At 31.3% G+C, this 11,935-nt stretch overlaps 1 long non-coding RNA gene across 1 annotated transcript; it reads right to left on the bottom strand.

Moving 5' to 3' along the window:
- Positions 1-506: 506 nt before the first annotated feature.
- LOC136805696 (uncharacterized) lies at positions 507-2,538 on the bottom strand. The gene is made up of 5 exons (XR_010846436.1): positions 2,127-2,538; positions 1,899-1,998; positions 1,472-1,670; positions 1,142-1,263; positions 507-934 (listed from the first exon to the last, which is right to left on the bottom strand). It is a non-coding gene; the product is annotated as an uncharacterized lncRNA (long non-coding RNA).
- Between the last annotated feature and the right edge of the window lie 9,397 nt (positions 2,539-11,935).

Below are 11,935 nucleotides of genomic sequence, written 5' to 3'. Positions count from 1 at the left end.
TGCTGTTAGTGCTTTTCACTTTATATAAATTTGTCTCTTTTAAACTTTTTTGCTGTTCATTGTTTGTTCGCGTAAATTTAATTTCGTGAAAGAGCAATGCAAAACGATTTCAGGGACGATTAGGGGAATAAATAAAATTAGTTTTAGCGATTTTTAGTGGGAAAGCAATATTGTTTTCGGTGAGAGCAAAAAGTGACGAAAGATTTTTTATCCAAACAACATTTTTACAATATTTTCGCCAAAGCGTAAAGGTCCATCAGGGATCAAGTATATGGCACCGATCACCATTAGAACCCGAATGCCAATTTATCTTTACGGGGACTCGTTTCCACTCGTGTGTTTCCAGTTGTTTTTCATTCGTTTCGGTGTTTAGTATCTACGTTATTTGGCACCCAAGAGTAACGATACAACTATTCTTGAAGGTGGCTTAGGCAAAGTGGGTGCCAAAATCAAGTTTTGCCACAATAGAGTCGATTAACGAGCTTTGAAACAATTTCAATTTTCAATTTATAAAAAAAAGATTTGAACAATGTTGTTTTAGATAATCATGTAGTTGTTTATAAATATTAACAAAATTACTATTGTACAAAAATCACTTCTTCGTAAGACATTAAAAATTTACAATACTCTCATTAGTTGAAATAAAGTCTACAGTATCATTATTGTCCAATTCCAATTTCATTAATTCCAGCAGCAGTATTTCGATTAACAAGGCAAATTGAAACAAGATAGGTATAATGAACCAAAAAACATAACAGCATAATACTCCAATATGAATGGTCACGACGAAAAACTTTTAAAAATGCATTGGTCAATCTAATCGTGAAACGTGATAGAGAGTGCTTAGGATACGTTAACGTGTATATATTTCCAATCATATCAGCATAAACAGTGGCGAAGAAACTTTGAAAATTGATTGTCGACGATTGAATTTCTGGAGAAAAAAGAAAATTACAAGATATTTTTTTATAATGTTTTCTCCAAATTAAAAACAAGAGTTGAATTTATTGATAGGTAGAATGTATGAAGTAATCAATTCAGTAGATTCTCACTTTTTTGACATTAATACTCGCATTCATCAAAATATCAATTGACCACTGTGCAAACTTTTAATGTAGGTCATTTTGGAGGCTTATAGTACCTTAATTCGATTTTTGTAGTGTCGACATTCAAACTATTGGATGGTGTTAGAGGGAAGCAATATTTTCGTCGTTGATAAAGAATCATGATATTTGGTTACTGATTGATCTCTGCATAGTATATCTGCAACAAAACAATGAAGATATTAAAGTCCCATACACAGGTAAATAATGACAATAATATGAACAAAGTCATTTCACTTTTTAAAACTTAGATCATTCACGATTAATTGCATACTGCAAAAAGATTGCTTTGTAAAATATACCTATAAATGCATGTGAAAGTGTCAGCGTTAACCTTTTAGATGGACAAAAAAGAACCTTTAGCTTACCTATCACTTTTATGAACTTATTACAGTATTCAGGTGTCGAGAAACGAGCCGATGGTTTAAAAGTACCAAGCCATGATGAGTGAAATGATCGATTATATTGTACCAAACAACATCAAATACAGGAACGTGACGGTATACCAAGCACAAACGATGCAAAGCCATGGAATTTTTCGACACTAAAAACATGTAACACCAGATACTAAAACAACAATAAACAATCAACAAATTACCAACATTTTCATTTCAACACCAAATTCAATCATATATACATTCTGTCCATAATATTTTTTGTCAATAGATAATAGATTTGAATGTTCATTTTTTGTAGATTTTGTAAAATGTTGATTTGAAATGTGACAGTTTCTTATGTAAGAAAATAGAAAAGCCTTCAGGTTTTTAAATGTTTTGTAAGGTTTAATTAAATTACCTGAATGTACTTTGTAGCATCGACTCTGAGTTCGGAGTAACACAGTGACAATTGTTTACGAATCATGATAGCCAAATGACAATTGATCGTTGATTGATATCTAAAATAACAGAGTAAAATATAAAATTAAAACGCACTAAACACCTCGATGTATTTATTTGTATTTTCTTTTCAGAGAAGTATAGTACTCGAGTAGTATTCTCTCAAAATTTATCAAGTCTTACTAACCTCTTGTTTTTGTGACTTTTGTAGCATCTAGAGTTTCTGAATTTGGTGGTGTGAAATCAATGTTTTTTCCAAGTTGCCAATGAATCAAAAATTTGTATCTTTACTTTTAGGTTGCCTCATTCTACCAACACTATTACGTAACAGGAATTAATACTACAACAAAACCATTAACAAATTACCAGCATCATATCATACAAATACCCATATATTTTCTCCAGCCAAACATATAATTTTAGTTACAGCAGAACGATTAACACGCAAATAATATTCCAGTCCAGTCCAACATATAGTTTTAGTCCAGGGTTTTTATTTGTATTGTTCATTTTGTTAATTTTGTAGCTCTAAATTCTGTATAAATTGATGAGTTGATTAAAAAAATACTATAAAAAGTGTAAAAGGATTTTCAAAAAAAAATTAAAAAGTTTATGCATATCATAATTCAATTTTTAACTAAAAAATGCACTATAAATATATAAAGAATGTACAAAATTAATATTCCAATTTGATAAAAAAAATTCTTAAAATCCAAATTTTTTAAATAGATAAAAAAAATTCTTAAAATCCAAATTTTTTAAATAGATAAAAAAAATGGACACGATCAATAATATGAGACACCATTGTGGACATCATAAAATTGTCCAAAAATTTGTTTTGTTAATAAGTTTCTGAATTTTAATTGTCATGGGTCGAAAATTTAACAGAAGTTAGATATTACTACGTTCTTTAAATATTTTTTTTCAAAAAGTTAAAAACTTCATTTTTGACAAAGATATGATAAAAAATTAACATTGTTAACTTTTTATCAATTCAATGAAAGTCTAAAAAGTCTGAAATCCCCCAAAATGAAAAATTACTATTACTATGTTTAATTTAGCCATATATTAATTATTTACAAAATTTATCAGAGCGTTAACAAAATATTGATAAATTTGTAACACTGGTACACTCAGAAAATTACGAAAATGGTTTGCTGCCCTTGGAACCTAGCAAATTAGATTTTAGACAATATCATGAGAAAGTGAATTCATCAGATAGAAATAACGATTGTTGCATGTATTTTGGACACAAAAATGATAAATTTTTAACAATTTTGGCAAAAATTTAACTTAATCTTGGCAAGGAAAGAATATAAGATATCAATCAATTTGTGGCAATTTTTAGGTTTCTAATCAGGGTTCCAAAACTTAAATTAGTGAAACTAAATTGCAGAAATGTACTTTCAGATAACCAATCTTTAAATCCGACAAGTTAAAGATAATGCGGATGCAACGTTTCAGGATAATAGAATATGAAAATTTGTAATTCGTAAGTACTCTAGATTTGGAGAAAACCCTGTTATAGTGTTTCACGTTAGTTCTGTTTAGTATTTTGTTAATATTTTATCAGTATTTTTGTTAATATTAGTGTTTGATTTATTCTAGGGAGTTTTTTTTAATTAGGTTGTAGATCAGCTTCTTGAGCATTTTGAAAGTCTTAATTGAGTATCTTTAAGTGGCAAAGACTAATAAACTATACAGAAAGTAAATTATTAAAATATTATCTTCTATTGTCTTGTCTGTTAACATTTTATCATTTGAATTCCATCTTTTTCTGATTTCGCTCCATTGATACTCAAGATTTTGTTAATATGCAAACAATTGGTCATTTTTTAACCATTTATGTCAATTTTAACACACAACTTTAGTGTAATATTTACAAGTACATACTAGTTTTGGTTAAGTTTTTATCTATTTTTGTTCAAGTTATTCAAAATTGTAGTTCTGCCTATAGTTTAAAGAGATATGTATCAAAACAAAGAGTTGAAAATAAACGACCCAAATTTTGGCAGTTTCCCACAAATTTATGATAAAAATTACCAAGTTTGGAACTTCAATCTGTTAAAAAATTATCATTTCATTGTTTTTGAGCCTGAAACCTGTCAAATTTGATAAAAAATTATCATATTTTTGGTCTGTTCAAAGGATTTTCAATTTCAAGGTCAAATTAAAGTTTTAGACTATTTTTTATCATTTCCAAAAAAAAGACCTTGTTAATTTTTTATCATTTTTTTGTCATCACTTTAGGTGTTAATAAGTTGTCTTGATTTGATCGTTGTGACACAGGACCTCAACAGTGTTAAAGATTTATCAATTTTTGAAGATAACATATCCACTGATATTTGTCAATATTCACTATGTTCAAATAATTGATAAAAGTTTAACACATGGTATCAATGTCCACAAGTAGGCCAAAATTGGTCTCATATTAATGATCGTGTCCAAATTCTTAAAATCCAAATTTTTTAAATACTGTACATAAAATTATAAAAAATTATGTGACTGATGAAAATGTCTTTTGCAACTAGTATCGTGTCCACTCAAAAGTGACAAGTGACGTTTTAAAGAAATTCATAACCATCCAAAAGATTAAAATTTACAAGAAAGTTTCTTTCCTTTTAAGGCACTAAAAACCTTTTTAAAACAAATTCCTTATTGTCAGTTTTGATTTTTTTTCTAAGATAGATACGTAAGGGATTCAAAATTCATCAGAATAAGCTGTGATTTATTTATTTATAAATGTACTGAATCGACTTTATAATGAATATTAGAAACTTTGCTCTTGAAGAATTTTGTATCCCTTATGTATCCCACCCTCCAAACTGTAAACCCCCCCCCCCCATATCAAGCAGTTCAAGCAGTCCAAGCAGTTCAAACAATTTAAGAATAACTCACAATAGTAAAACAAACTCCATCATGGTCGGAGAAATAAATATCCTTTATAAAGCAATTCACTTCTCTCTGGCTAATAAAACTTGTTTTTATATAAACATGGTCCAGAAGGCCACCAGCAAGATGAGTTGGTTCATTCACTATCATTTTGAATGAAGAAAGTATTTCGTTTAGGTCTTGATTTGTGGGATCTAGTGCATCAATATTGAAATCTCCCACAATAATGTCTACATCATCATAACTTGTCAGTTGCAATAGTTCTTCACGAAAAGTATTTCTTGAAGAATTAGGTGGTCTGTACAAGATTAAAAGGCTAATAGGTTGACTACTAAACGTCTCTTTTTTGAATTTTATCAATGTGTAACCTGCTGCTTTATTACACTCTAAAATTTGAATTGAAGAATTTGTGCAACATGCAGTGTTTTGAAAACGATTAATTGAATTGTTGTTATACTCAATATTAAAACTATTTAATGTTTGATCAATTCCACTAGTATCACTTGTAGGTGATAGCTGAGTTTCAGTAAGGCATAACAAGTCACTGTTCATTAAATTTTCAGACTTTTTTAGGTCAACAGCATGTTTATGCATCGAGCGAATATTAAGAGGGAGATATTTAAATACGTTGGGAGAGGTAGAAACAGATGAAAAAGTTTGAACCTTTTGCAAACAACAACTTCTTCTCAAACGTTCATATTCAAGCCCTGCTTCAGTGTTGACTCTGATAGCATTTCTACTATATTCACCAATTAAGAATAGTCCGTTTATGTCAGTTACCCTTGACAAATTAACATACATTTTGACCTTCATTGAAATATCTTTGACCAAATAACTCAAAGCTTACGACTGCTGATTGAAGTGTTAGCCCTTGGACTTTGTGACTAGTACATGCATACGATAGTATCAGTGGAAATTGAGTTCTTCTAACCATAGGTGACTTTTGCTTATTTTTTCTAGTCGCAAAGGTAGATTCTGCTCTTTCGATCAAAGTCCAATTGTTTCTCTACATACACTATCCAAATTGGATCCTTTTTTACCTGCAGTGACATCATCAAGTTTTACATATAAACCAGATATTTTATTATTGCAATCAAATTTGAACCTCATAACTGTTCCAACTTGTCCATTGACTAATCTATCAGCAATGTCAATATTTTTTGATATCAAAACACGAGCACCTACTTTCATTTCAATAATACGAGCTAAACCACCTGTATCTCTTGCTTTAGCATTTTCAATAAAATTCAAATCACTTCTTGTCAGATTTTTTGGTACCTCATCTTGTGCAGAAATTAGATGCTTTCAGTCGGTAATTTTGCAAGCATTTGCAAATTTTTACAAAATTTCTTCCCCATTTGTGTATTACATCAAAACTGACTTCTCTCTGTTGAGGATTAAGAGATCTTATACGAGTATTTTATTTCATTATCAGGAAGCAAAATAGATTCCATTGGTATTGCTGCCCTAAATGGTACTGTGTCTTCATTAGCTTCATCATCTGATTCATCATTATTATTTGCAGTATTACTTTCAAGCTCAGCATTTGTTTCATCATTTTCCTGCTGTTCAAAGTCATTCATGTTGAGCGTGATGTCAGTTCTAAACCTTACTAATGCATCATCTACTAAACCAGAATATGGTTGGATCAAAGCTCTGTTCCTTTCAATCATTTCTACAACACCTGGTTCACATAGTTTCTGTGTGTAAGAATTGTGTTCCTGAGAGAGTAACTCATTTTCATTACGAAAAGGATAATATAACATTAACAGATGATGAGCATAATCTTCGGGGTGCTTGTTTCTATTTGGCTCATGAAGACGGAGTACTAATGGAACTTTACGACATTTTAGTTTATCTCGACTGGACAAGAGTGGAACAATATTTGGGTACCTATTTGTTGGATGATTTGATTCAACTAGATCATCTACAAGTTCATTGGGCTGGCAATCATTTTCTTTATTATCTACATACTTGATACTATAAAACCTCAAAAATTCAGCATAACACATTTTTGAAACAGACACATAAATTCCATTAGCATAGTTGTTGGTTGGTCTATCACAATATCGGTCTAGCATATTCTTTTTGAATATCGAGGTACTATCTTCAGGAAGCTCACTTATTTCATTTTCACTAAGGCACATTCTAAATCTTTTCCCTGGTACATTGGTGTTTGCAAAAGTTACACCTGGAAATACTTTTCTTAGCCATAATTCAGGCATGCTAAGATATACAGCTTCTTGCACCGATACTTCCCGTTTTGAAACATAAGCATGCGCAATAGATTTCATTTGCTGATATTTATCTAAATCGTTTTCAAATGCTTCTTGAACAGCTTGGTTCATAGCATGAGACACTTCATCTTCAGTTTTCGACAGATATGCACACATGTAAGTAACAGCCTTGTAATAATTAAATACTGGTTGAATATCCAGATTTGCTTGCCAAGCTTTCAGACCCTCAGTAAAATAATTGTTTACAAAACACGCATTTGAATCACGCTTCAAATATAGGTGAAAATCATCATCTTCAGATACTGACAGAGCATATTCATAATCATTCTTGGGAATATCTAATTCATTAAGTATTTCATCTATGGTTGGAACAGGACTGAAATTTTCAGCATCTGGGTTAAAAAAATTTCTTTTACTTGGATTAAGATTTTCATTTATATATGTCTTTACTTTACTTAATACTTCTTTTCTCAGTGACAGTATTGTTCGTTTTTGCTCTTGTGGCAATTCTTGTGGCAAAGGCTCAGAAACAATAGTTCTCTCAGAAAAGAATTTGCCGAAATGAAATCTACAAGGTGTATTTTTTATATTTACGACAAGTTTTCGAATGACGATGTAATTGATAGGTTTTTACAAGGTTAAACAATTCTGGATCTTCTTGTTGTGATGGTAAACAAACTTTAATTATTTTATCAACAAATTCTACGTATTCAGATTTTTGTTTCCGGAGTTTAATGTTGGCGCATTCAAAATCCAAAGAAAAGAATGAATATGAGGGCTTCCACGTACTTGAAATTCAACCCGAATAGCATAATAAGTTGTTTTGCCAAGAGGACCATCTTAAAACGATTTCTTTAAAAAATACTTCAACTCTATATTGAAAATGCCTGGCCTTGCTACTAGAACAGGATTGCTATTTAACAAATCACACCTTTCATGATATGAAAGATTCTCAATAAATTCGTTAGTAACATTTTGACCCTTGAGTTTGTAAATTATGGAGATCAATTCATTCCATCTTAGATCAGCACAGCTTAAAGTCAAAAAGAAAGTTGGTGGCCCTAATTGTTTAACCATTGCCAAAACTTCTTGCTGAAATTTTTTCCAATATGCTGGAGTTCCTTTAACTGTACTCATAAAAGCAAAGGCTTTGTCATTTGCAATAAATTGTTTCACTGTTTCTTTTTGAAATTTTGACTTAACATTCCCGCATTTAAATTAGAGGCTGCAACTTTTCTCATGGCAAACATTTATTTGACTGGTCAAAGAGACTTGTTGAATCACAGAGTTAGCAAAAAATATGTAGTCTGGATCAGAGGCAAATTTTTGAGTATAGTTCAATAATCGTTGGTTAAAGTACTTTGAGGGACTCAATTTAACATTGCGTTGAACGTTGAATCCAAATTTACCTTTGGGAAACAAATGAGGATGGGCAAGCATTTCACAATTCTCATCATTCAAAATAGAAATTGGTTTCTTCCCTTGACCAGGTGCTAATGTTAAAATTTCATTATCTATTTCTGTTTCAGTGGGAGTATGGGACATAAGAGTTGTTTCATTTGCACTTGAGCGAAACACATCAAGTGGGTTTGCTGTTGTCTCAAGTTCTAAAACTGAAGTGTCATTTTGTGTTCCACTACCCTCATCAGAAATTTCTTCGTTATCATTGCTGGCTGAATTAATGTTAGTAATATCTGTATTATTTCCCACCATAGTTTCATCATCAGAAATGTTATTGATATCAATCACTATGTCTTGATAAAGAGGATTGTTATCTTTTAAATAATTTAACATTTGCTGAACAAAATCAGGCCTAATTGCCTCAAAAATTACATGTCCCTTATATTCTAATTTTCTTTTAAGTTTAACTATGAGAAGACCATTATCACTAGTTTTTCTTGGCAGGGTATTAGCAATATCTTCTATGTCAATTGGAACATTACAAATTGACCCTTTTAACTTGGGAAACTGACCTTTTGGCATTATTGCAATTTTCTTGAATAAAATTCTACGAGAAATTAAAACCTTTTCAAGTCTGCGAAGAGTACTGAATTCAGTTGGTAGTTCATCAAGGCTAAGTTTGTTTTTAACTGACTGACATGGTAAATTATCTTTTTTGAGCTTATTGTGGCATGTTCTGCAAATATACAGTTTCCCATCGAAAGAAATTACTTCTAAAACTAAACAATAATCGTCTTCTGGCATGTTGTATTTTTCAGGAGAAAATTTAGCAACTGAACGTCGATATAGACATCTGTGGCAAGAAACGCATATGTAAAAAGGACCTTCATATATAATTTTTTTAAATCTTTTCACTGGGTCATCAGACTGCTTAGCAGATTTTTTATTTTGAGCATTAATTTTTTGCTTCTCTTTTAGAGTGTCCTTATTTCTTTTGTAGTAAACTCTATTATTTTCACTTATCTTTTCTTTGATTTGTTCATTATAAGCTTTTTTGTTTTCACTTATCTTTTCTTTGTTTTGTTCATTATAAGCTTTTTTGTTTTCACTTATCTTTTCTTTGTTTTGTTCATTATAAGCTTTTTTGTTTTCACTTATCTTTTCTTTGTTTTGTTCATGATAGGCTTTATTGTTTTCATTTATCTTTTCTTTGTTTTGTTCATGATAGGCTTTATTGTTTTCATTTATTTTTTCTTTGTTTTGTTCATAATAGGCTTGATTGCTTTGCTGACGTGTTTTTTGTCGCTTTCTAGTATTTCCATCAGCACAATTATTTTTACGTTTTTTAGTTTAGGTGTCGCACTGGAATTTTTCTTTACAAATCGAGAATAACTTAGTTGAAGAATCCTTTTTAGCTCTTCACTTGGTTCATTAATTTGAATAAATTGGATTTGAAAATGTTGAAATTCTTTTTCCCGAAACTCTAAATAAAAAAACTTAACATATTTTTCAAGTTCAAAAATATTATCAAACTTTAAAAGGCACGAAGCTCCATCTCCATTTTCAACTAGTAATCCACGGCTGTCCCGGCTGTGTGAATCAAAGACAAAGAAACATTGGGACCTTTTCATAATAGCTATAGTAAAACCGCCAATAATCATTAAGGTATTAAATTCAGGACTTTGAGTAGTACTCAGTGGAATTTGAAGCGTGGGGTAGTCATCAATTAGCTTAGCTTCGCCAGTCTCTAAATTTAAAAAATCAAGTTCGGTGATAATACCGTTAGTTTCAATAAATCGTGGCATTTCATCGACAGATAAATAATCATTTGTGTTCAACAACTTATACAACCTATCACCTTCAATTAAAATTCTATCTAGGTCTGTAGTTTTCCAAATAGAAACACGTCGAAAATGAGACCAGAATATCGCATACAAAGAATTTGCACTACATTGTGTTCCTGCGGTTTGCCCAAATAAATCTATGTTAGCCTGGTTAAAGGAACCTAAAACAGCTTTAGATACTTGATAATTGGTCATGTCTGTAAAATCTATGTACGCCGTAGCAGACCCTTGATCACTTTTGTTTTCTTTAGTTGTTCTTGGACCTGGGTTTAGTTCAATATCACCTGATAATAGAAGGGTATAATTAACTTTGAGAAAAATAAGGTTTGGATCTCCTGAATTAAACGCTGCATTTGGATATTGAAAAAAAATACCATTTTTTGAAAGATGGACAAAATCTAGGTGTGTCTGAAAAAAGGTTGTCTCGTACGACTTTGGAATTGCAAAGAAAAGAAGTGCAAAAAGGGCTAAAAATCTGATTGGTTTCAATAGTTTAGTAAAAGCATTATCTGAAAGGTTAGAACCAATTTTAATAGATTTAGAAATACCTTTCACATTTTTCTGAGCTGTTAAAGCAAAACTTCCTATACACACACGATATGCCTCTATAGATATCATATTGCAATTCTGTAAGCTTTAGCAAAAGTAAGGTGAAACGTTTTCAAAAAGTATATGAATATTTGTATATATTTTATCTCACGTGTTTGGTATAAGAAGGTAGAGGTGTAGGTATTAGGGAAAGGTTTTGTTTGTACAAGGTTTTTATTATATCTACGTATATAAGTTTCAAAGTGCGGATTTTCCTTCGCACAAGTTTCTAGGTACGGATTTTCCTTCGCACAAGTTTCTAGGTACGGATTTTCCTTCGCACAAGTTTCTAGGTGCGGATTTTCCTTCGCACAAGTTTCTAGGTACGGATTTCCCTTCGCACAAGTTTCTAGGTGCGGATTTCCCTTCGCACAATTCAATATTATTATAATAGTCAATTTAATTTGATTCAATAATAGTTTGTATATATACAGTAAGTTCAGTAGATATAATAAGTTCAAGGTTAAGCAGGTTAAGCAGGTTAAGTAGGTTAAGTAAGCTTAGCAAGAGGATGCAAGGAGCTCGCATGCAACCTCTGGGTTTTGTAGCTGCTTGTCTGATATTGAACACAGACAAGCTTATGCTATCTTTTCTTTGTAGCTTATGCAACTGAGGTAAAATTACAATTGCTGCTATCTTTTTTTAAACACTAATAAAAAGCCAGTACACTGTTAAAAAAGGCAGGAAAGAAATCTCACCTTGATGATTGAAAAAGTGTACAAATTCACGTTCCAGCAAAGCCAGCCAAATCTTGTTTTTAATTTTCACAACTGTAGTGGCAACTTATTGGGAAGCTAATACATTTAGCAGAAAAATCATGCTATCATGAATACAGAGATAGCGCATTATTCGGGAGATAAAAGAAGCTGATGCAATAATCCCAATGGCTGATGCAATCGCGCGCGTTTTTTATCCCGGTGTTTACTTGAAAAGAAATCCGTGCAAATATCGGGAAATCGGATTTTTTTTTTGCCGTCTTATGATGGAAGAAGAAATGAATTTTACGGATTTGAATGCTCAGCTTAGGCTGACCA

Source organism: Clytia hemisphaerica, unplaced genomic scaffold (assembly GCF_902728285.1).
Source record: "Clytia hemisphaerica strain Z4C2 unplaced genomic scaffold, Clytia hemisphaerica genome assembly, whole genome shotgun sequence".
Taxonomy (NCBI): domain Eukaryota; kingdom Metazoa; phylum Cnidaria; class Hydrozoa; order Leptothecata; family Clytiidae; genus Clytia; species Clytia hemisphaerica.
Note: the sequence above shows the minus strand (reverse complement) of the source record. Positions and strands in the feature narration are given on the sequence as shown.